At 41.1% G+C, this 26064-nt stretch overlaps 1 protein-coding gene across 3 annotated transcripts in view; it reads right to left on the reverse strand.

Moving 5' to 3' along the window:
* SMG6 (SMG6 nonsense mediated mRNA decay factor) overlaps positions 1 to 26064 on the reverse strand; it is a 221788-nt gene that overhangs the window by 54798 nt on the left and 140926 nt on the right. The gene's annotated exons all lie outside the window — the stretch shown is intronic.

Consider the following 26064-nt stretch of genomic DNA (forward strand, 5'->3'; position numbering starts at 1 on the left):
CAGCACATATACATACTAAAATTGGAATAATACTGAGATCAGCATGGTAATGCACAAAATTGACACATAAATTTGTGAAGTGTCCCACACATTTTACTGAATATTTGAGAATTGCTAAGAGAGTAGATCTTAAAAGTTCCCATCACAACAACAACAAAAAATTATAATTGTGTGGTGATAGCTGTTTACTAGACTTATTGTGGTGAACATTTTGCAATATATACATACATCAAATCATTATGTTGTACATCTGAAGTTTAAATATAAAGTTGTAGGTCAATTATATCTCAAAAAAGACAATTAGAATTTTTTTATTGGAGCGGGGGAGTTAAAGGGACTTAAAATTACTCTGAAGTTTGAATAAAGCACAAATAGGTGAGAAAAGTATCAAAACATATTACAAAGCTATAGTAACTCAAACAGTGAAGTTATGCTTCAAGAATACACAAATATTTAAAAAATTAAGTTTAGATCTCTACCTCATTATTCAGCAAAATAAATTCCAGAGGCAAGTTTTAATATAAATTTTCAAAAAGTAAAATATCGAGAAACTAGGATTATTCATCTGATTTTATGTTAGGAAGACTTTTCTAAGTATAAAAACAAATTGCATAAAGGGAAAATGGAAAGATTGACTATACAAAATTTAAAATAATTTGCATTTGAGAAAATTCCATAGACAATGGAAGGTAAGTGACAAACTGTACAAAATATTTTCAATATAAATGACTGGAAAAGGGTTACAAAAAATAAGTAAATTATATTTCAAGAGAAAGTGGGCAGAGAACATGAGAAGGTAATTCAAATGTCTATGCTTAAAAGTCCCTGAAAATTTTTCTTTAAACATTTTCAAAATCAGTTTATTAGTTACGGTAGTAATTTTCATTATTCAAAGACCCATTTTATTTTTTACCTTAAAAAGGAATAACTCACCTGGCTGGTGTGGCTCAGCGGTTGAGTGTTAACCCAGGAACCAAGAAGTCACTGGTTCAATTCCAGGTCAAGGTACATGCCTGGGTTGCAGGCTCGATCCCCAGTAGGGGGCGTGCAAGAGGCAGTGATAGATGATGTTTCTCTCTCATCGATGTTTCTCTCTCTCTCTCTATCCCTCTCCTTCCTCTCTAAAATTCAATAAAAACATTAAAAAAAGGAATAACTGAACTTGCTCACTGTATTTAATTTCTTTTTATTTTATTATTTTTTAAAAAATATATTTTTATTGATTTTAGAGAGGAAGGGAGAGAGAGATAGAAACATCAATGACGAGAGAGAATCATTGATCGGCTGCCTCCTGCACGCCCCCTACTGGGGATCAAGCCCGCAACCCGGGCATGTGCTCTTGACTGGAATTGAACCCGGGACCCTTCAGTTCACAGGTTGACAGCTCTATCCACTGAGCCAAACTGGCTAGGGTGCTCACTATATTTATTGTTCACTGGAAAATATATTTACTATTCTTGACTCCAAATGTTGTTCTGTCTATATAAAAAAAAATCAAAGCTAGATTTAAAGTCTAAAGATTTGACATCCTTAAAGATATCTAAAGAATGTGTTATGGGTATAGAAAACAGAGGTCCCTAAACTCTAAGTGATAGAAATAGCACTAATATACATGCGTACAAATTCCTAAGGTAGCTAGTGCAGGAGTTCTGCTTTCAATATGACCAAGTAAGCTCCTAGGCAACATATTAGTAAAGACATGGAGGATCTGAACAATACCATTAACCAGTTTGATATTTATAAAATGCAACACCAACAACCACAGAATTACATTCTTTTCAAGAACATACAGTTACGTTCTTCAAGAGAGACATGTGCTAAGCCATAAAACAAGTCTCAATGCATTTAAAAGGACTGAAAAACTGTAGATTATGTTCTTAGATCACAATGGAATTAAATTAAGAATCAATAATAATATGATATCTAGGAAAACCCCAGATATTTAGAAATTAAACACACTTCTAAATAATACATGTCACTACAAATCCTACAGATATCAAAATGATAGTAAGAAATTATGAACCACTTTATGCCAACAAGTTTGACAGCTTACATGAAACAAATTCCTTGAAAACTACAACTTACCCAAATTGATGCGATAAAAGATGAGTAACTACATAGTATATTAAATAAAATTTCAAAAAAACCCCTCTAGGCTAAGATTGTCTTACCAGTAAATTCTATTAAACATTTAAGTAAAAATTAACACCAATATTCCACAAATTCTTTCAGAAAATAGAAACAAGGCAAGTCATTTAATGAGATCAGCATAACTCTAATGCCAAAACCTGACAAGTTATAACAACAACAAAATTATATCCCTTGTGAACACAGATACAAAGGTCCTTACCAAAATATTAACAAATTCTATACAGCAAATAGGGCTTATTCAAGTAATGCAATGCTATTTTAATACTTAAAAATCAATCAATGACTCAAAACTTAACAAGAAAACAAATAACCCAATTAAAAAATGGGGAAAAGCCCTAACTGGTTTGGCTCAGTGGATAGAGCATCGGCCTGCCTACTGAGGGGTCCCGAGTTCGATTCCGGTCAAGGGCATGTACCTTGGTTGCGGGCACATCCCCAGTGGGGGGTGTACAGGAGGCAGCTGATCGATGTTTCTCTCCCATCAATGTTCCTGACTCTCTATCCCTCTCCCTTCCTCTCTGTAAAAAATCAATAAAATATATATTTTTAAAAATGGGCAAAAGACCTAAATAGACATCTTACTGAACTAGACATACAGAGGGCAAATAAGCATATGCAAAAATGCTCAACATCAGAGTCACGAGAGGCTTCCAGTCAAGATAGCAGCCTAAGTAAACATGGTACTCAGAATCTCCCAAAACCACATCAAAATTACAACTACAGAACAACCATCATTCAGAACTGCCTGAAATCTAGCTGAACAGAAGTCTCATAACTAAGGATATAAACAAGAAACCATGTCAAGACTGGTAGGAGAGGTGGAGACATGGAATGAGCTGGTGCCACACCCACACGTGGCAGTTAAAAACTGGGAGGGATATCTTGGATGTAGAGGTATCTGAGGAGCAAGGGGTCCTGGCCCCATACCAGGCCTCCAAGCCCAGGGTTCCAGTGCCAGGAAGAGAGGCCCCCATAACTTCTGGCTGTAAGAACTAGCAGAGATTGTGGCTGAGTGAGATGAAGGGCTTCTAGAATCTCGGTGCTCAGTGGGTACCTGAGTCCCACTGAAATGAGTTCTGCTCCATGGGATCGGCCCCTGCACAGTAGATCATCCATGGCCAGTACTCGCAGTCGATCAGCCTGGGGGTAAATCCCTATCATTGATGTGCCAACAGCAATCAAGGCACAACTACAACAGGAGAGTGAACACAACCCACACAGAATGAGGGGACACACCTGGAGTACCCAGCTCTGATGACTCAGGAGGCTATGCCACTGGGTCCTACAGGACACCTATTACATAAGGCCACTCTAGCAAACCAGGAGATGTAGCAGCTCTAATCCACAGAAACAAACACAGAGAGACAGACAAAATAGAGGAGACAAACATGTCACAAATGAAAATACAGAACAAAACTCCAGAAAAAGAACTAAACAAAATGGAGATAAGCAATCTACCTGATGCAAAGTTAAAAACACTAGAAAGGCCTTTACAAAAAATAAGTAAATTATATTTCAATAGAAAGTGGGCAGAGAATATGAGAAGGTAATTCAAATGTCTATGCTTAAAAGTGCCTGAAAATTCCTCTTTAAACTTTTTCAAAATCAGTTTATTAGTTATGGTAGTAATTTTCATTATTTCAAAGACCCATTTTATTTACTTATATATTTTTTTAAATTAATCTTTATTATTGAGACTAGGGGCCCAGTGCACGAAATTCATGCACTGGGGGTGGGGGAGTCCCTCAGCCCAACCTGCTGGGAGCCCTCATGGGATGTCCTACTGATGTCCCATGGGGAGCGGGCCTAAGCCCCAGTCTGGCCTCCCTTTGTGGGAGGCGACCGGGCTGATCAGGGGAAGGCACCAGCCCCATCACCCCGCTGCTGCAGCCACTGCCAGTCACCACAGCCACCAAGGTGTTTTCATCAACACGGACTCCAGTCCCTTCACCATGAAAAAATGACAACTTTCTTTAGGCATTTTCAAGATGTGTCTTTCATAGGATATGACATTTCTTTCTTTCTTTTTTTTTTTTTTATCCTCACCTGAGGATGTTTCCATTGACTTTTACAGAATGTGGAAGAAAAAGGGAAAGACAGAGAGAAACATCAAAGTGAGAGGAACACTTTGATTGGTTGCCTCCTGCATGAGCCCTGACCTGGGCCCCGGTCAAGGAGGAGCCTGCAACCTAGGTACACGCCCTTGATCAGAATTGAACCCAGACCCTGCGGTCAGCAGGCCGAGGCATTATCCACTGAGCCAAACTGGCTAGGGCAGGATATGACATTTCTTAGCCCTCCAGCAGCGGACCTTCGTTTTTTTCTCCAGAAGTGTGGTGGAAAAACCCTAGATCACCTTTATGGATTCTTATTACCCAAGTTACTAAGAATATTAACAGTGGCATACAGGAAGCTTAGCCAATGAGCAGTCAGAAAAGGTGTTTCCTCTGTAGTTCACACCAATCGCCGGCTGGGCCCTGCCCAGGCCTAAAGTCTCTGGCCGAAGCTTTCGGCCTGGGCAGGGGACCCCCAGCTCCCTCTGATCGTCAGCTCCACCCCTGCCCAGGCCTAAAGCCTAGGGGCCTGGGCAGGGGCCCCCAAGCTCCCTCCGATCGCCGGCTCCGACCCTGCCCAGGCCTAAAGCCTTTGACTGAAGCTTTCGGCCTGAGCAGGGGCCCCCCAGCTCCCTCCGATCGCTGGCTCTGCCCCTGCCCCCTCAGCTCTGATCGCAGGCTTGGCCCTGCCCAGGAGCCCCCTGGCTCAGGCCCTTCCCTTCCCAGGCTGCTCAGGGCCCACGCGGGGCTTACTTCAGAGCAGGCATCCTCAAACTACGTCCCGCGGGCCACATGTGGTGTTTTTGCCGTTTTGTTTTTTTACTTCAAAATAAGATATGTGCAGTGTGCATAGGAATTTGTTCATAGTTTTTTTTTAAACTATAGTCTGGCCCTCCAACTGTCTGAGGGACAGTGAACTGGTCCCCTGTTTAAAAAGTTTGAGGACCCCTGCCTCAGAGTGACCTGGGTGCCAGGATGTTCCCGGGACCCAGGCACTGGACGCCTATGTATGCAAATTAACCGCCATCTTTGTTGGGTTAATTTGCATACTCACTCTGATTGGCTATGGGCATGGCAGAGGTACGGTCAATTTACATGTTTGTCTATTATTAGGTAAGATTATTACAGAGGTCCCTCTTTTTCCTCCCATAGCTGCCCTCTACCTGGTCCCCCCCCGCCCCCCCCACTCCAATGAGGATAGTGGTAAGGAGCATCTGGGATAACTTCAAGTGTACCAACATTCACGTCATGGGGGTGCCAGAAGGAGGGGAGAGGGAGGGAGGGAGGGAGGGAAAGAAATTGAAAACTTATTTGAAAAAATAATGAAGGAAGACTTCCTTAACCTGGTAAATGAAATAGACATAAAGTCCAGGAAGCGTAGAGAATCCCAAATAAGATTAATCCAAAGCAGCCCATGCCAAGACACATTATAATCAAGATGCAAAAGGTTAAAGTCAAAGAAAGAATCTTAAAATCAGTAAGAGAAAAGCAGTTTGTTACCTACAAGGGAGATCCCATAACTGTCAACTGATTTCTCAACAGAAACTTTGCAGGTCAGAAGGGATTGGCACAAAATATTTAAAGTGATGAAATGCAAGGACCTACAACCAAGATTACCCAGAAAGGCTATAATTTAGAATTCAGAGACAGATAAAGAGTTTCCCAGACAAGAAAAAGCTAAAGGAGTTCACCACCATCAATCCAATATTATAAGAAATGTTAAAGGGGAGGAAGAAGAGGAGAAGAAAATGAATAATACGGTACCATCTCACACCTGTCAGAATGGCAATCATCAACAAATCAACAAACGACAAGTGCTAGCGAGGATGCGGAGAAAAAGGAACCCTCATGCACTGCTGGTGGGAATGCAGACTGGTGCAGCCACTGTGGAGAACGGTATGGAGTTTCCTCAAAAAACTAAAAATGGAACTGCCATTTGAGCCAGTAATCCCACTGCTAGGAATATATCCCAAGAAACTAGAAACACCAATCAGAAAGGATATATGCACCCCTATGTTCATAGTAGCACAATTCACCATAGCTAAGATTTGGAAACAGCCTAAATGCCCATCAGCAGATGAGTGGATTAGAAAACTATGGTACATCTACACAATGGAATACTATGCTGCTATAAAAAAGAAGGAACTTTTACCATTTGCAGCAGCATGGATGGACCTGGAGAGCATTATGTTAAGTGAAATAAGCCAGGCAATAAAAGAAAAATACCACATGATCTCACTCATTTATGGAAAATAAAGAACATTATAACCTGATGAACAAAAAGATGGATACAGAGGCAGTAAAGCACCAAACAGACTGTCAAGTTACAGAGGGAAGGCTGGGGAGTGTTGGGGAGAGGCGGGGAAGAGATCAACCAAAGGACTTGTATGCATGCATATAAGCACACCAATGGACACAAGACACTGGGGGGTGGGGTGGGGTGGGATGAGGGCATGCGACAGGGGGTAGAGGAGGCTGGGGGGAAGGTCAATGGGGGAAAAAAGGAGATATATGTACTACTATATGTAATACTTTAAACAATAAAAAAAATAAAGAAAGAAAGAAAATGAATAATAAAATGGCAATGAACACATATCTAAATGTAAATGGATTAAGTGCTCCAATCAAAAAACATATAGTGGCTGAATGGATAACAAAACAAGACCCTTACATATGCTGTCTACAAGAGACTCCATTCAGATAGAAAGACACAAACTGAAAGAGACAGCACAAGATATTTCATAAAACTGGAAACAAAACAAAAAAAAGCTGGGGTAGCAATACTTATACCAGACAAAATAGACTTTAAAACAAAAGCTATAGCAAGAGACAAAGAAGGACTCAGCAATTGCACTTCTGGGTATTTCTCTGAAGATACCCAAAACATTAAATTGAAAAGACACATACATCCATATGTTTATTGAAGCACTAGAGGCCCGTTGCACGAAATTCGTGAACTCAGGGGGAGGAGGGGTCCCTTAGCCCGGCCCATGGCCTCTCGCAGTCCGGGAGCCCTTGGGAGATGTCCAACTGACAGCCCAGGCCCGCTCCCTCCAGGAGTCAGACATCCTTAGTGCTGCTGTGGAGGCGGGAGAAGCTCCGGCCACTGCCACTGTGCTTGCCAGCTGTGAGCCCAGCTTCTGGCTGAGCAGCACTCCCCCTGTGGGAGTGCACTGACCACCAGGGGGCAGCTCCTGCGTTGAGTGTCTGCCCCCTGGTGGTCAGTGAGCATCATAGCAACCGGTCGTTCCGCTGTTGGGCTGAAACCGACTCTCCGACATCCCCCAAGGGGTTTCGGATTGTGAGAGGGCACAGGCCAGGCTGAGGCACCCCACTGGTGCACTATCAGGGCCAGGAAGGGACACAGGAGGTTGGCCAGTCGGGGAGGGACCGCAGGAGGGCTCCAGAGTGTGTCCAGCCTGTCTTGCTCAGCCTTGATCGGCTGGACCCCAGCAGCAAGCTAACCTACCGGTTGGAGCGTCTGCCCCTGGTGGTCAGTGCACGTCATAGTGACTGGTCGGCCGGTCGACTATCTGCCCCCTGGTGGTCAGTGCACATCACAGTGAGCGGTTTAGTGGCCTTAGCATATCATTAGCATACTATGCTTTAATTGGTTGAACGGATGACTGGACAACCGGACACTTAGCATATTAGGCTTTTATTATAAAGGACTAGTGGCCCGGTGCACAAAATTCGTGCACATTAAAAGGGGATTAATTAGAGGAAATAATTTAATATTGTTATTTGCCCTTTCTCTATAATAAAAGTATCAGAGATAAAAGAAAATTAGTAAAATGTATATGAAAACCTTTCTCCTGTCAGAGTCTGGGGCACACCATGGGACCCAGAGTCAAGTCCCGCCCATCTACATGCGCCTCAAAATCGTCTGAGACCCAGACCCAGCCGCCCCCCCGGCACTGGGCTAGATCCAGACCCGGCCAGTCCCACCCTTGTCAAGCCCCGCCAGGCAGGGGGCATAGCCTGAGGTCCTCTGGCCCGATGCCAGGATGGGGGGCGTGGCCTGAGGTCCCCTAGCCCATACCAGGGTGGGGGGCATGCCTTGAGGTCCCCCATCAAGCACCGCTGGGTGGGGGCACAGCCTGAGGTCCCCTGTCAAGCCCAGCCAGGCAGGGGGGCGCAGCCTCAGGTCCCCTGGCCTGGTGCTGGGGTGGGGGGGCATGGCCTGAGGTCCCCTGGCCTGGTGCTGGGGTGGGGGTGCGGCCTGAAGTCCTCTGTCAAGCCCCACCTGGTGGGGGGGCACGGCCTGAGGTCCCCTGACCTGGTGCTGGGGCGGGGGGAGCAGCCTGAGGTCCCCTAGCCCAGCACCAGGACGGGAAGCGCACCTTGAGGTTCCCCGCCAAGCCCTGCCGGGCGGGGGGTATGGTCTCAGGTCCCCTGGCCTGGCGCCGGGGTGGAGGGCGCGGCCTGAGGTCCCCTGTCAAGCCCCATGGGGGTGGGGAAGGGTGTAGCCTCAGGTCCCTGCTGATTGCTCGTTAAGGCTCCTTATGGGAACTTGGCCTCAGCTGTGGGTGCAGCCATCTTTGTGATGGAGTGATGGTCAATTAGCATATTCCCTCTTTATTAGATAGGATTATTTACAATAGCCAAGATATGGAAGCAACTGAAGTGTCTATCAATAGATGAATGGCCCTCGCCGGTTTGGCTCAGTGGATAGAGTGTTGGCCTGCAGACCAAAGGGTCCCAGGTTCCATTCCTGTCAAGAGCATGAACCTTGGTTGCAGGCTCCTCCCAGGCCCGGGCCTTGGTCGGGGCTCGTGCAGGAGGCAACCAATTGATGTGTTTTTCTCACACTGATATTTCTCTCTGTCTTTCCCTCTCTTCCACTCTAAAAATCGATGGAAAAATATCCTCAGGTGAGAATTAAAAATAAAATAGATGAATGAATAAAGAAGTGGTACATATATACAATGAAATATGATTGAGCCATAAATTAAAATGAAATCTTGCATCTGCAACAACATGGATGGACCTAGAGGATGTTGTGCTGAGTGAAATAAGTTAGACAGAGAAAGACAAATAAATGCTAGATGAGTTCACTTAGATGTAGAATCTAAAAAACAAAATAAATGAACGAGCTGAACAAAACAGACTCTTAGACTCAGAGAACATTTTGATGGTTGCCAGATGGAAGGGGAATGGGAGAATGGGTTAAAAAGGTGAAGGGTACACGACACACCAGTTAAAAATTGCTCATCTACCCTATGACTCAGCAATTCCAATCCTAGGCATTTACTCAAGAGAAAACACACGTCCACAAAAAGATCTGTGTACAACTATTTGTAGCAACTTCATTCATAATAGCTACAAACTGGAAATAATTTAGATGTCCATCAATCCATTAATTAGAGAATGAATAAACTGTGACATATTCATAAAATGGAGTATTACTCAGCAATAAAAAAGAGTAAGCTACTGATAAATGTTAACAACATGGAGGAATCTCAAATGTACAATCAATATTTGTCAATTTCACTGTATATAAATTTAATCTCAAAAATAAAGGTCATAAGCAAATATTGAACTTTAGTTAATGATACATATATCATTAGAGAAATAGTATTGATGACAATGATCAAAAAGAAATTGATGATGGATGAAGAGAGCTGGATAGATACATGATAAAGCAAGTATATATAATAAAATGAGAATGAGAGAATAAGATGCTGAGGATAAGTGAGCTCACTGTAAAACCCTTTCAACTTGGCAGTATAATAAAATGTTGGAAATCAATTATATCGCTAAAAATAACACAAGATACATTTGGACGCAGTGGACATGGTTGTTTGAATTTTTAAAAAAGGAAATCTATCTTTTTCTCTGTTGTTTTCACTAAATGGCTGTTTTACTATTAAGAAAAACATAGTAAGTGTCAGAATGCTGGTTTGCCACCTAAAAGAAGCTGCCAACTGCTTGTGTTGTAACATTGGCTCTTATATAAATCCCCAAATTCTAAAGCTAGAAATGTTGCAAATGTAGAGGCAGGAGTGGGAAGTGAGAGAGAAAAATTTGGCTCTGGCACTGGGTGGGAAGGGGCAATGGCTAAACTAAGTTAGAAGTGGCCGGTCACTCAGAGCTCTCAAGCTCCAGAAGTTCTGTGTCTGGATGTCAGCCCTACACACTGGCTTAAAACCTCAAGAAACTAGAAGATCTCACCAGTGGGATCAGCCAGAGCAGCTGAAACACGTCCCTGTAAACAATAAATGTTTATCTGGGCAGATAACCTGGCAGATAGCCGCGTCCTCATCTTAGGCAACTTGAAACCCCACAACAGGAGGCTGAGCACAGAGGAGCCATTTTCCTTTGCCACATGGGTAGGAAGGCAGAAATGGAAGGTGGTCCTGGCTCCTATTATGAGAGAGGCAACAGGAAGCCACTCTGCAAATGCCAGCTTATTCTCTACTGGGCGATGGCCAGATTCCCTTAAACACAGAGGGTGGGGACAGAGAAGTCAAGTCAACCAATTCTAAACAATGCCACCGCATGAAGCTGGCTGTTACACCACAGCCCTGAAGGTATGAGGAGTTCTGGCATGTTGGGCTGCTGCCACAGGAACCACACTGGCTGAGGGCTTCCCCAGGCCTGGGTGGGAGGCTTGTCACTGACTCCGGCCACACACACAGGCTCAGTCGCCACCTCGGTCAGTGGCAAACAGCTGCTGAGAGGGGAGGGGCAGACCCAGGGGTGCTGTGATCTGCACAGCAAAATCTGCCACTTTAGGAGACTCCAGACAAGCTTCATAAAAGCCATATGGCTTAAACCCCATGGAGATACCAGGCGAAAGAGCTGTACAAGGGAAAGAGGCAGCTGGAAGAGAGGAATGGAGGTGTGTTGATGGCAGACTCCTTTCAATGACAACTGTCTCTGCAAACAATTTTACTACTAGTTCTGAAAAGCCCATTTCTTAATTGAAGGATTAAATCTTGGCACTGGTTATACCTCCCATTTATATGCCTCTGCCCACATTCCTTTTGGGAAGGGAGAGGGCAGGGAAGTAGAACCCCCAGTTTGCCTAAAGGGAAAGTTCAGCCCTCGCTCATCAGACTATGACTCTCTCTCTTCCAGGGAAGAGAATGGAGATAGTTTAACAAGGGTTCTTTGCTCTGAAATAGTACCAAAGTTAAGCCAAGGAGAACAATAGGGTGTGGATCTGGGATAGAACCTAAAGGAGTGCAGGAATCAGAGAGTGAGAATTTTCATCTGTTTTTTTGAAGGGCTTGGGGAGGGGGGAGAGTTGGGGGAAATGCCAACCTATTCTTTTGACTTCATTCGCACTTATAGCTGCTTTATAATCATTTCCTGAAAACACAGTAGGAAGAGAGTGGTATTTGCTCACCCCACCCTCCATCTAACACTGCCCTGGCGATCCAACTATGTGCTTTAAACTGAGAAGAGGCCAGCTTTTTGCCTTTGGCAGCACTGAAGGCCAGACATTACCAGCACTCCTGTGAACAGCTCAAGGCTCCACCCAAGTAAGACTGCACACACTGAAATCCAAGAGGAATATCATTCCAGCACAACAACCCAGAAGAGAAAGAGGAGAACGGAGGAGGCTGGGTGGGACAGTTGGGACACTTCTAAGTTCTGACACCAGAACACCCAAGTGGTTAGCATAGACATTTTGGTAGAGCTGTGATAGATGAACTGTAGTGTGGGAAAACCCAAATGCTATAATTAAGAAGTTATCTCTATACAAAGAGAGGGGTGAGAATGAGGGTGGGGTATAGGCTCTCGGGTAGTAAGTTGGAGAAATCATTTTTAGAGAACTGGGTAGCTGCTGAGCTAGTCCAATTCTTAATATACAAGGAATGTTCCAAGTCTCTTTTTAGGAGAGGCTGATGTAGAGAGGTTATGGCAGGCTGGGACATACAAGTTCCGTTTCTGGTCTAGAAGTTGGCTGGAATACTCCTCTGCAGAGGAGTCATATAGACTGTTTATACAAAATGCCACAAACCCACTGCTCCTGGCTGTCCAAGGCTGAAGGCATAGTCTTCCTGGAGGGCTGTGTCTTGATAGCCTCTAGGCTCTAAGACTCCCAATTTTATTTAAGTTTTCCTGTTTACACTGAGAAGATCTGCAGATCTTCCTATGGCGTCTTCAGGGAGATGCTAGGGAAGGGGGCAGCAGGGAGACTGCTGTTAACAGTACTAAGGGCACAGCTCTTTTACATCCTATATTATTTTTTTATTTCGCAAGAAAGTGAGAATGGATATAGAAAGGGAGTTTCCTACTTAATTAATTTTAATGTTTATCATTTATTTATTTATTTTTGTTTCTGATGTGTAGGGATCTCTTAGACTCTTGACCCTCATGGTAAATGGAATTAAAAGCACAACAATTCTTTGCATGTAAGGGCACTTTCTGTTGCTATTCCCATGAGAACAGTATCAGAGTGAACAAAGTATAAGTGCTTTAAAATAATCACCATCTTCATTTAGAGAGGGAATTTCTTTTAAAACATTTGCCTCATTTTGGGCACCATGATCTTGGCTTATATGGAAACTGGAAAAGATAAAAGGAGGCCCATTTCAGCCAGAGGCAGTCTGTCTTTTGCTAATTTTTTGAAAGCAATAGGCTCTCTTTGGTTCTGGAGGAAGTCAAACATTTCTAAAAGGAAAACAGAAGGAGACAGAGTCTGGTGCTGCATGACTTGCATCTCATTTCTCAGGGAGAAGGAGAGAGAGAAAGAAAGGTAGAGGGAGAGGGAAATAGAGATATATTGCCTAGAGGGACTTAAACCCTCCTGTACGAAGGTGCCTCTAATCATACCTTCCATATGATGCAGTCATCCTGAGGCCAATGATGATTCAGGTACTACAAGGTCTCTGCAGATGTCACCATAGTCCAATGTTTTAGAAAGAAATGCAAATCTCAGGATGAATCTCTAGGGCATTGTGGTTCAACATGGCAGTTATTAGCCACATGTGAATATTTAAACTTAAGTTTAAAATACCTAAAATTAAATATAATTAAAAACTCAGTTCCAATAAAGAGAAAGACATCCCATGTTCATGGTTTGGAACACAATACTTAAAGGTAACAATACTACCTATTCAATGTATTCCCCATCAAAATCCCAATGACATATTTTTTCCCCCCCAGAAACAGAAAAACAGACCCTAAAATTCATATGAAATCTCAAGGGACCCCCAAAGAGCCAAAACAATCTTGAACATGAAAAACAAAAGTTGGAGGACTCACATTTCCCAATTCCAAAACTTATTACACAAAGCTACAATAATCAAAACAGTGTGGTACTGGCATAAGGACGTACAGACCAGTAGAATAAAATAGAAAGCCCAGAAAGAAACCTTCACATATGTGGTCAATTGATTTTAAACAAGGGTGCCAAGACCATTCAATGGGTGAAAGGGCAGTTTTCAATAAATGGTGTTGGTAAAGCTGAATATCCCCATGCAAAAGAATAAAGTTAGACCTTGCAACATATAAAAAGATAAACTCAAAATAGATCAAAGACCTAAATGTAAGACCTAAAACTAGAAAATGCTTGGAAGAAAGCACAGGGTAAAATCATGTTTCCAACCTCAAACATGTTGTATCCCCAAAGGCTTCCTTTTCCAACTTTCCCATTCTATTGATTGATTGATTATTGATTGGTTTTTAGAGAGAGAGGGGAAGTAGGGGGCAGAGAAACATTTATTTTTCCACTGATTTATACATTCATTGGTTGCTTCTGTATGTACCATGACTGGGGATTGAACCCACAACCTTGGTGTATCCGGACAATGCTCTAACTAAATGACTTACCCAGTCAGGGCCCAACTTTCCCATTTTAATCAACAGTAGTTCAAATCTAGTTATTTAGATCCAAAACTCTATAAAAATATTAAATTCTTCCCTCCTTTAATCTATTTATATTTAAAGAAATACCAAGTCATACTATAATGCTGCTCTCATATCCATCCTTTCCTTTTTGTTACTGCTGCTGCTGGTCTGAGCTAGATTCTCATCACCACAATCTTAGCTATGGACACTGCTCTCTAACACACCGGCTCTTTCTTTTACTGTTTCTCCCCTCCTTAATACTGCCACCAGAGTAGTCCTCTATATCTCCAATTCTGTCATGTCATTCCCTAACACTTTATAATATAAAAATATAATGTATTTCTTACATTTAAAAATTTTACTTCCCACAACTCTCCACTAAAGTAAGGTTGTCTTTTTATCATATCACATTCAGATTTGATCCCAGGTTTCCTCTTCTGTACTCCCCTACCAAATTAATGACATAAAACAAACATTACATACAGAAAGAATAAGTGGCTTGCAGGTAGCAGAATAAAAGCATTTAAGAAAATAAATGAAAAAAATAAGATGCATCTCCCATAAAATAAGAATTGTCAAGAATATGTTCATTTTGGGTATATGCCCGGGTTGCGACTCGATCCCCAGTGTGGGTAGTGTAGGAGGCAGCTAACTAATCAATGATTCTCTCTCATTACTGATGTTTCTATCTCTCCCTCTCCCTTCCTCTCTGAAGTCAATTAAAAAGTATTTTTTAAAAAAGAATACACTGAGCTATTTTAGGAAGAAAATGATAGTTCTAAACTACAAATTTATTAATGTGTATCCTATTAACAGGTCAAAAAAGAAAGACCACATGATCATCAACATACAAAGAAAAATATTTAATAAAATGTAATCCTCATTTATTTATGATTAAAAATAACTCAGCAAACCAGAAATAGAAGGGACCATCCTTAACCTGATAAAAGATATTTATTAGAAATCTATGGCAGCTTTGACTGAGTAGCTCAGTTGATTAGAGCATCGTCCAGATGTGCCAAGGTTGTGGGTTTTATGCCCAGTCAGGGTACAAACAAGAATTAACCAATGAATGCACAAATAAGTAGAGCAACAAATCAATGTTTCTCTCTCTCTCTGAAATCAATAAATAAATTAAATTTTAAATATCTATGGCAAACAGATCTAATGATATTACTTTAGAGGACTGCTATTAAAGTCAGAAACAAAGTAAGGATTACTATTATTATCATAGTAATATGCTATTATTATTGCCACTATTAGTACTAATAATTGTAAGGTTGGTAGATAGAATATTAACAGAAAAAATAGTACTCATATTTATACCACTAATAGTCAACTAGAAAATACAGTATTAAAATTAGCAACAAAAGCTATACAAGGATTTTATGGGGCAGATTATAAAACATCTTCAAAAGGTATAAAAGAAGACCAACAGTCCGTCTGCTGTCACTCAGTGATTGAGCATTGACCCAGGAACCAAGAGGTCACCAGTTCGATTCCAGGTCAGGGCACATGCCCGGGTTACAGGCTCAATCTCCAGTGGGGCTGTGCAGGAGGCAGCCAATCAATGATTCTCTCTCATCATTGATGTTTCTATCTCTCTCTCCCTCTCCCTTCTGCTCTGAAATCAATAAAGATATATTTTTAAAATATATATATTAAAAAAAATAAGATCAGTATATCATGTTGATGGATGGGAACTCAATATTGTAAATACTAGCGTTCCCGTTGCAGGAAAAATCCTGCAATAGGGTTTCCTGCTGCACTCTACCCCGCCCTGCCTGCTCTCCTCCCTTGTCCCCCGCCAGCCCCCCTGCTTTTCTCCCCCCCCCGGCCCACCAGCCCGCTCTCCTTCCTTCTCCCCCGGCCCCGCCTCCGCTCCTCCCTTCTCCTCCCCCTGGCTTGCTTGCTTCTCCGCAGCTTTGCTCCCTTCTGCAGCTCTTGGCTTCTTTCTACGCTGTCTTGATATGCAAATTAACCACCATCTTTGTTGGGGGTAATTTGCATATTCATCCTGATTGGTTGGTGGGCATGGCTTGGGCGTAGCGAAGGTGCGGTCAATTTGCATATTTGTCTATTATTAGATAGGATGGCAATTCTCCCTGCATTAATCTTTGAATCCAGTACAAATTACAAACAAAATCCCTTAAGAGTTTTTGCTGAAATTTGAAGTCATTGGGAAGAAGGACTAGGAGGAGTCAAGACATTTCTGTAAAACAGTAAGGTTTAAAGATTTATAAAACCAGAATGATGGTACTGACTGGCCCATTGGATCAGTGGAACAGAATAGAGAACCAAGAAACTGACCCACATATAAAGATTTTAATTTATAAAAATAAATTCCAGACATCAAAGACATAAATGTATAAAGTAAAATAAATGTTTTAGAAGAAAAAAAGTGTAGGCATGTATATGTTCTTTGAGACCTCAGGGTAGATAAAGCTTTCTTTTTTCTTTTTTTCAGGTAGAACTGCAATTCTTGTTAACATTTTAACCTAACAATAAAATGGTTTAAAAAAGATCAAATGACAAAATCTTTTATGGAGATAAAAGTAAACCTTTTTACCCAACAAAATATTTAGCTTTGGATTCATTATTAGGGCAACTGACTTTTTCATACAATAAACAAGCACATTTCTACTAAATGCCTTACAGTGGACTTGTTTTAATTAAACGCTTTTTATTATGAAAAAATTGAAACATACACAAAAGTAGAGACCAGAATAATAAATAAACCTGATGACTATGATCCACAGCTTCAACAATTAGCAATACCTGGCCAATACTGTATACACATCCAGGTAGAATTTCTTAAATAAGATATAAGATAAAATCTAAAGCAAAAAGGAAACAGATGATAAATTTATCAGAAAAAATTTCTACACAAATGAAAACAGTATAAATTTAAAAGATAAACTATAGATTGAGAGATTACCACTGTACATAGCTGACGAAGGATTCATATCTAGACCTACAAATCAATAAGAACCTATCAGAAGAAATAAGGAGAGAAAACGATCAGAGAATATGAACATGGAATTCAAACAGGCAACTCAAATGACTAATAAACATAGGAAGAAATGCTTAACCCCTCTAGTAATAAGGAAAATAAAGCCTGGCTAGTAGTGTGGTTCAGTTGGTTAGAGTGTCATTCATACACCAAAAGGTGGCAGGTTCAATCCCTGACCAATCGATGTTTCTCTCTCACATCAATGTTTCTCTCTCTCTCTCTCTCTCTCTCTCTCTCTCTCTCTCTCTCTCTCTCTAAAAAAAAACAAAAAACAAAAAAAAAAAAACCAGTTTAAAATATAAGGCAAATGCAAAATAAAATAAGGTATGTTTTAAGTACCATTAAACTGGCAAAAATTAAGTTTTGAAATGCCTAGTGGTTGTGAGACTGTGGAAAAGTTGGAATTCATATATATATTTATTTTTTAAATATATTTTTATTTATTTCAGAGAGGAAGAGAGAAATAGAAACATCAATGGTGAGAGAGAATCTTGATCAGTTGCCTCCTGCACACCACACACTGGATCGAGCCTGCAACCCAGGCATGCGCCCTTGACCCTTCAGTCTGTAGGCTGACGCTCTCTCCTCTGAGCCAAACCAGCTAGGCAGTCCTTCCACTTCAATGGTGGTAAAATTATAGCTCAAAGTAGCAATATTGGAACAAGATTATATGACTAAATCATATAATTCCACAGTTAGTCTCTTATCAAATGCCCCATTTTATTTCCTTTAGGGTAAAAGCTGAATTTATTTTACTTATTTTTTTTTTTACTTGTTTACTACTGCCTGTCTCCCTTTAACTAGAACATAAGGCCATGCAGTAAGAGAATGTGTCTGTCTCACTCAGCACAGAATTCCTAGCACCACAAATAGTAACTGCTCAATAAATATCTAATGTTAAATGAATGCCAGAAGTCAAGCCTACCAGAGTAATCTAAGGGGAGATGTCAAACCAAGCAGAGAAGCTGAGGCTACATACTAGTATTGGCTGTTTAGTAATATGTATCAGAACTTTAAGTATTGAGTATACTTATTGAGTACTTAGTCTGTGCCAGCACTGCTCGAAGCAATTTATATAACTGATAACTTATATAATTATAGAATTCCTTTAATCTTTGCCACAACCCTATGATAGTTCTACTACTATCCCCATTTTATTCACACAAAAACCAAGACACAGAGAGGTTAAGTAACCTGCACACTTAGTGCCAGTCTGGAATGAATATGGGTGATGCTATTACCAGCTACAGCTATAACTTGAACATTAGAGCAGGGGAAGTGGGAGTGAAGAGAAAATAAAGATTACATTTGGAAACAAGGTTTCTATTAACAAGATAGAAACTTTGAATCTCTGGATTCTCTGCCGACACCTAATTAATTACCTAGCATAATCTCAGGCAAGTTCCAACATGAGTTCGGGGATATGAACTTTCTAAAAACCTAAATAAAGCATGTCATTTCATCACTTTAACCAGCTTCAGGTTTGGGAGAAGGACAGAAGCAGAAAGAGCATAGGGAATGGAAAAACAAGAGGACACATCAAATATATTGCTTTCCCGGTAACACAGCTTCTGAATAATCCTGAGGAGAATGGCATGCCCATAGGGCGGTGTCTGGAAAGGTTCTTCCCTTGGGCCATGGTGAAGTCCACAACTGACTTTTGGGCAATTACAACACAGAGTAGCAGTGGTTCAGATGGGTTCTGGGCTAGACTTTTTGGGCTTGAATTCTGACTCTGCCATTTACTACCTGTGAAAATTTGGGCAAGTGACGTAACCATTCATACGTCAGTTTCCTTAAATATAAAAGGGAGGCTAATCGTGGTACTTACCACATTGGGTTGTTGTAAGGATTAAATGTTTTAATATATGTAAAGCTCTTAGAATAACACCCAGGACATAGCAAGTCCTCAATAAATGGTAGCTTTTATTGTAATTAGTTATCTGGAAGACAGAGATCTTATGTTTAATTCTTTGGGAAAAAATGCTAGCCCTGGAGGCTTGGATGACTAAATCATTAGCTAATAAAACTGAGACAACATGAAACAGTGGGACAGCACTAGACCAAAAATCAAAATGCCTGTTTGGGCAGAGATTGCCAGTTACCTCCCAATATTGAGTCTCCTCTTTAATAAAATAACTTTTATTTTTAGCTGGGTACATTTCTGTCCAACTAGGTAACTATATTTCCAGCCTTCTCTGCAGCTAGAGCAGCTATGTGACTGAAATGTAAGTAGAATTTTTATGTAAAAAAAATCAAAGAACTCTTTTGAAAAGTACAAGGGGTCCTTTTCTGTCCTCTTCCTACACTATGCTGCCTGCTGATGCTCTAGCAGCCATCCTGGGATGGGACCACATTCTAGGATGTTGTAGTTGTTAGCTGGAAGAGGCCTCAGTGTCTGCCAACTTGGTGGAGCCCTCACACTAGCTTTGGACTACCTATTTCAGCACTCTGATGTGAAAGCGTAATACCTTATGTATTTAGGCCTCCTGGTCTGTGCCCTCTCACAATCCAGGATCCCTTGGGAGATGTGTTGGACTGCCAGTTTCGGCCTGATCCCCTATGTAGCAGTGCGGGAAGCGGACGGCGGCCAGGAGGAGCTCAAGCCGGGCGGCACACTGCTCCCGCTGTGCCTGTGGCTGCTGCAGGCTCAGTAACGCTGCTGTGGGAGCACACTGACCACTAGGGGGAAGCTCCAGCACTGAGTGTCTGCCCCCTGGTGGTCAGTGCACATCATAGCAACCAGTCGAACAGTCGACCAGTCATAACGGTGGCTTAGGCTTTTATATATATAGATGATCTCAGACAAATTAGTCTTTCCAAATCTTAGTTTTTTCACCTGTAAAATGTGGATAATATCTCAGAGTTGCTATTGGAATCATGTGAAAGAACACATTTTAACAGTACTATATAGAATGTTGATGTAATTTTTACCAATGAAAACAAGAGACAAACTCAGAAAGGAAAAGCTGGTGATAATGATGGGAGGACCAAAGATAAAGACTAAGAAAAGAATTAGAAAAAGAGTCTAGGAAAAGACATTAGCTTGTAAAAGCAGGAAACTTTCTTTTACAGATATCATGAAAATTGATCACTTAAGCGAGATAATACCCTACTTCTTGAATCCTGCTTAAAGACATTACTAAATTATCAATAGGAATCTCAAATGTTCTACTCCTTGGAAGTCCGTTATTTCTGATGCTGACTCATTCTTAATTAGATGGCTTTTGCCCTTCAAATCCCAATGTCTCCCTTCCTGTCGTTACCCCCAACCTTACGAATCAAGTCATACTTTTTGACTTTACCACAAAGCAGAGCTATCCAACAGAACTTCCAGCAATGAGGGAAGTCTCCTTTACCTACTCTTAACAATATGGTAGCCATTAGTCACATATGGCTATTAATCACTTGAAATATGGCCAGTGTGACTGAAGAACTGCATTTAAACTTTAATTTTAATTTAAACAGACACACATGTAAGTTGCTACTGTTATTGGACAATACAGTCTATATACTGAGCTCTAGGAAAGAGAAGTAAATTGTATGGTATTTCCTCATCCTATTTGATTTATCCCATTTCTTGTCAATACCTACGCTAAAATGCTTTTTCTTAGCCTACTCCTGGTATGGCACTAAATCCTTGGGAAGAGTCCCCATTTCCATATTTGGGAATTGGGTTTATTATCTACTTTCCAGAGAAATAGACATATTTTTCATCCCTCACCCCCCCCCCCCCCCACGTCTGAGTGAAGAGACATTCTTAGAGCAAAGTTTTACTTAACACATCAGAATAACTAGGTTCATGGAATACATACACACACAGCACCAAAGATGATTAATTCCCTGAAAAGGCCAATTTTTTTTTTTTTTTTGCTTTTTTGTCTGAAGACATCAGAAATTCAGTTATTCATGGTATCTAAAGCAAGTCTAGTATTTTTAATTAAATAAAACAGGAGGAGAAACAGGCTAGTTCTACTACTAAGAGAAGATCAAACTAAAAGAAAGGGCCTGAAGCAAGGTTAATGGCCATGGAAAGCTGAAAAGCGTGGTATGGTAAATAAAGCTGTCAAAATAAGCAATCTGTCAACTTGAGAAGTAGTATCTCCATGATGGGGGATGGGAGGTTGAGTAAAATAAAACTGCAGGTAATTTAACTCCTAATGAAGGTCTAATACCTCTCAACAATGCTAACCCATTCCCACAAAGAACAAGTAATCATCAATTTTAATTAAGATACATAAGTATTTCAGCCTAGGACTGGACAACTTCTCCTAGGTATCTACTATCAGGCTGACAGGTGGGACAGAGAAAAAGCTCCAGAAGAGGGTATCCGAGGGTGGCAATAATACAGACAAATGTTTTTCTAGCTCCAGAGATACACACTAGAACAGCAGTAGCCAACTGTTGGTCCTTGAGGTCCGAAAGGTTGGCGACCGCTGGACTAGAACAAATATCCTGACCCTGATGACCTCTCCAGGCTGCTACTCAGGTGCTTGTGTTTTAGATGTGAGCAAAAGTATAATTCCTTCTAAACTCCTTGAAATGAATCCAAGAAATGATCTGACAGTACTTGCTGCAGATTTCCCTTAGAGGCATACCAGCGTGACCTTTTTCAAATGCAAATAACTGACTCATTATAGCTGTCAGGTTTCTTGGGGAGGAGTTTAAAAGAAAAGACAACACTCCCCTCTGACTGATCTGAAGAGTATGGCTGCCCTTGATTAAGTGATAACCAGGAAAAAAAGAACACCTGGAGAATGACCCCTGTGAACAGAAGGCTCCATGGGACTGGCCTGGACAGAACTTAATGGGAAATGGAAATCTCTGGCTCTGAAGGTCCTTGTTTGAGTTGGACCACCTTGGCTTTGGCAGCCCCATCCTCCTTTGTTAGCTCAGGTATTCACTGATCTTAATATAGAGAATCCCAAAGTCCCCTAGACCTCTAAGTCAGATCTCCCTAGTCTTAGGGCAGGGAGTGCCTATAAAACATGTCATCCAGTTATGCCCCACTGGCTCTTGCTCACATAGGAAGTATTTATCAAGCCCTCATACGATCAGCAGCACCGCACTAGATACTTGGGGATGTCTGTAAGAGTAGTTTCAAGGAAATCACAATCTAATGTTCATGTGTAGTCTTAAAGGCAGATGCAGGCAGAAAGTGGTGAGAGATGACCCAGGAGGACTGTGTCCATATTCAGAAGATACCTCCGGTCTTCCTAGGGGTTGTTATATCACAACATGGAAATTGAGCTATTTAGTAGGGGGATGGGAGAAAAAAACCTGGAATTTTAGAAATGAGAGAAAAAAATATGGGGTAAAGGCAGGTTGCAGTTGGGATTAGTGAAAATGACAGTGGAAACTTGAGATGCTTTCAAATATAAAGGCCAGGGAAAGGAGGCCTGGAAATTCAAACATGCCTAGATTAAGAAGTCTGTCCCAACCTACAGGAAGTTTATCCCTAACATCTAAATAGTCATGTTTTAAAATCAACAAGTTTGCTAGTTTTCAGCTGCCACTGACCGGAACCCCTCGTGGCTCTGGCCCACAGTATAGAGACTGTGCCCAGCCAGAGGAGATGAAGACATGCAGCCGGAAGCCAGCCAGCCAGCCAGCCTGAACCCTCCCAGCTTCGGGAGGAGTTTCGAGTAAAATGCTACCCAGCCATATTAGTAGACAAGATGGTTTAACCCTAGCAGCACAGGGCTCCCAAGGACCTGATTCTCAATCAGTAGATTCAGAGAGTAAGTGGTCTAGGATGCAAGGAGACTCCCAACAATGAGAACAGAAACTTGCCAGCAAGTTTAGCAGGCCCTTTGGCCCACACTGCTCTCCCTCCCTGTCCACTATAATTGTATATTCATGTTCACAGTCACATATTTTAAAATTTTAATATAATCATCTCCTAGAAATTACTGTATGTAGCCTCTTGGGATCTAAAGCAATTAAGTAAAGATAAATTTCTTTCATGGAGCAAGCTGTCAAAGGATGAAGCAATTTCATTCCCCATTTGAAGTGGGAAGCTTTGGGTCATGCATGGTTTATTTGAAACAATGCCATCACCTAAAGCTGCTGATCTTATCTAGACTCCGTTCTCCATTTCAAACTGCTGGAGATGTGTAGCGTGGCACTGCCTGAAGTCATGACATCTGGCTCAAGGCCAGCAACAGAACAAGCCAGCTCCTCTTCAAGGTTTCAAGAATAAGAGGACAAAAATATTAAAAGGAGATAACGATATAGGTGAAGTCTACCAAACCCTAAAAAGGGGAGATATTCCCTGGGCATCAGGTGTAACTACAGAGGTACCCTAACAATAAGGAAGTAGTATAAGAATAGGCAGAAATGCCCCCCTAAGGGAGTAGGGTGAAATACATGCCAGATTTTTCTCTTCTGGGAGACACCAAACTAAACAAACAGTGGGGCCTATTTCATAAACAACATGATAGATGGAAAGCATAGCAGGCTGTGAGAAGCAAAAGTCCAGGGTTCTAATCCCAACACTATAAGACTGTGTGTGAGATTTAGGGGAAATTCTCATTAATTCTTTTTATTTTGAACTGTGACTGGCACGTTATATTAAAAAATTATTCATAACCACATTTTTTAACTTTATACTATACATTGTGTTACCTAGGTAGTAATATTCAAACTTTTTAAAAGCCACTGAAACTTTCTTCAGATGAAACCCATGCACATCAGATCATGTCTGAGCACTGCTTTCTAATAGGAACCTTGAAGAACTAGAATTAGCTTTCAAGTGTTAGTGCACTAGAATCACCGGGAGAGCTTGTTACAAGAAACTGGTGGGCTCCACCCCCAGTCTCTGATTCATAGGTCTAGAATAGGGCCTAAAACATTACACACCTAGGCAGAAACCAGTTTGGCTCAGTGGATAGAGCGTCGGTCTGCGGACTGAAAGGTCCCAGGTTTGATTCCGGTTAAGGGCATGTACCTTGGTTGCAGGCACATCCCCGGTAGGGGGTGTGCAGGAGGCAGCTGGTCGATGTTTCTAACTCTCTATCCCTCTCCCTTCCTCTCTGTAAAAAATCAATAAAATATATTTAAAAAAACAAACAAAACAAAACATTACACACCTAACATGTTCCCAGGTGAATCTCTGTGATGCTGGTCCCAGTATCACAATTTGAGAACCAGAGGTATTGAGAAATCTGGCCAGCAGAAAGCTCTAGAGTTGGATTGTCTAATATAATAGCCACTAGCCACATGTGGATATTTCAGTTGAACTAAAATTAAAATTTGTTTCCCATTTGTACTAGTCACATTTCAAGTACTCAACAATCACATGTTGCTTCTGGCTACCATATAGGATGGTGCAGAAATAGAACATTTCTATCATCAAAGAAAGTTATATTTGATAGCACTGATCAAGAATCTATTTGATTGTGATGGTGAAATGTTCACCCTAGAGAAAAGTAAACTTAAGGAGAATTTCAAGTATACTAAGATGTGTCAGATATAGGAGAAAAAAAAGATTGTAACTTGGCCAGGGCAGAAATTGTTTTTTAAATGTACATAATAAGCACATGAAAAGACACTCACCATTATCAGTCAACCAGGGAAATGCAAATCAAAACAACAAAGCCCTGGCCAGTAGGTCAATTGGTTAGAGCATCCTCTTGATACGCCAAGGTTATAGGTTCGATCCCCAGTCAGGACACATACAAGACTCAACCAATTAATGCATAAATAAGTGGAACAACAAATTAATATTTCTTTTCTCGCTCTCCCTGTCTCCCTTCCTCTCTCTCTAAAAATCAATCAATTAAAAAAAAAAAAAAAGGGCCTTGACTGGGTAGCTCAGTTGGTTAGAGTGCTGCCCTGAATGCCAAGGTTGTGCATTCAATCCCTGGTCAGGGCATATGTAAGAATCAACCAACAAAAAAGAAAACAAACAAAAAACCCCACAATGAGATATCTAGGATGGCTATTTAAAAACAACAACACAGAAAATAGTAAGTGTTGGTGAAAATGTTGAGAAATTGAAACCCTTTGTGCATGGCTAGTGGGAAATGAAAATGGAACATCTATTATGCAAAATAGTACAACGATTCCTTAAAAAAATTAAACATAGAATTAACACATGATCCAGCAATTCTACTATGGACATATATCTCAAAAAAGTGAACACATGGACTTGAACAGATATTTTAAATAGGAAGGAAATTTTGACATATACTAGAACAAGATGAACCTTTAAGATGTCATGCTAAGGCCCAGCTGGAGTGGCTCAGTGGTTGAGCATTGACCTATGAACTAGGTGGTCATGGTTTGATTCCCAATCAGGGCACATGCCCTGGCTGTGGGCTTGATCCCCAGTAGAGGGCAAGCAGGATGCAGCTGATCAATGATTCTCTCTCATCATTGATGTTTCTCTCTCTCTCTCCCTTCCTCTCTGAAATCAATAAAAATATATTTAAAAATGTTATGCTAAGTAAAATAAGCCAGTCACAATGAGATAAATATTGTATGATTCCACTTAGATGAGGTTTGTAGAGTAGTCAAATTCAGAGACAGAAAGTAAAATGGTGGTTACCAAAGGCTGTGGGAAAGGTAGAATATAGGGAGTTAATGTTTTGTTTTGTTTTTTAACTTAAAAAATTTTTTTAATTGATTTTTTTAGAGAGAGATGGAGAGGGTGAGAGAGAAACGTCAATGTGAAAACATAACATCAATTGGCTGCCTTCTGCATCCATTTATAGGTCTTTTTCTTCTTTCCCAACTGAAACGCTATACCCATAAAACACTAACTCCCGCCCTGGCTGGTGTGGCAACTTGGGCATGTGTCCTGACCAGGAATCAAACCAGCAACCCTTTGGCACACGGGACAACACCCAACAAACTGAGCCACACCAGGGGCAGGCATTAGTGTTTTATGGATACAGAGTTTTAGTTGGGAAAGATAAAAAAGGCCTATAGATGGAAGCTGGTGATGTTTGCTAAACAATGTGAATATACTTAATGCTACAGAACTATACACTTAAAAATTGTAAAGTTTATATTATGCATATTTTAACAATTTATAAT

The sequence above is a fragment of the Cnephaeus nilssonii genome (genome assembly GCF_951640355.1).
Source record: "Cnephaeus nilssonii genome assembly, chromosome: 19".
NCBI classification, from domain to species: domain Eukaryota; kingdom Metazoa; phylum Chordata; class Mammalia; order Chiroptera; family Vespertilionidae; genus Cnephaeus; species Cnephaeus nilssonii.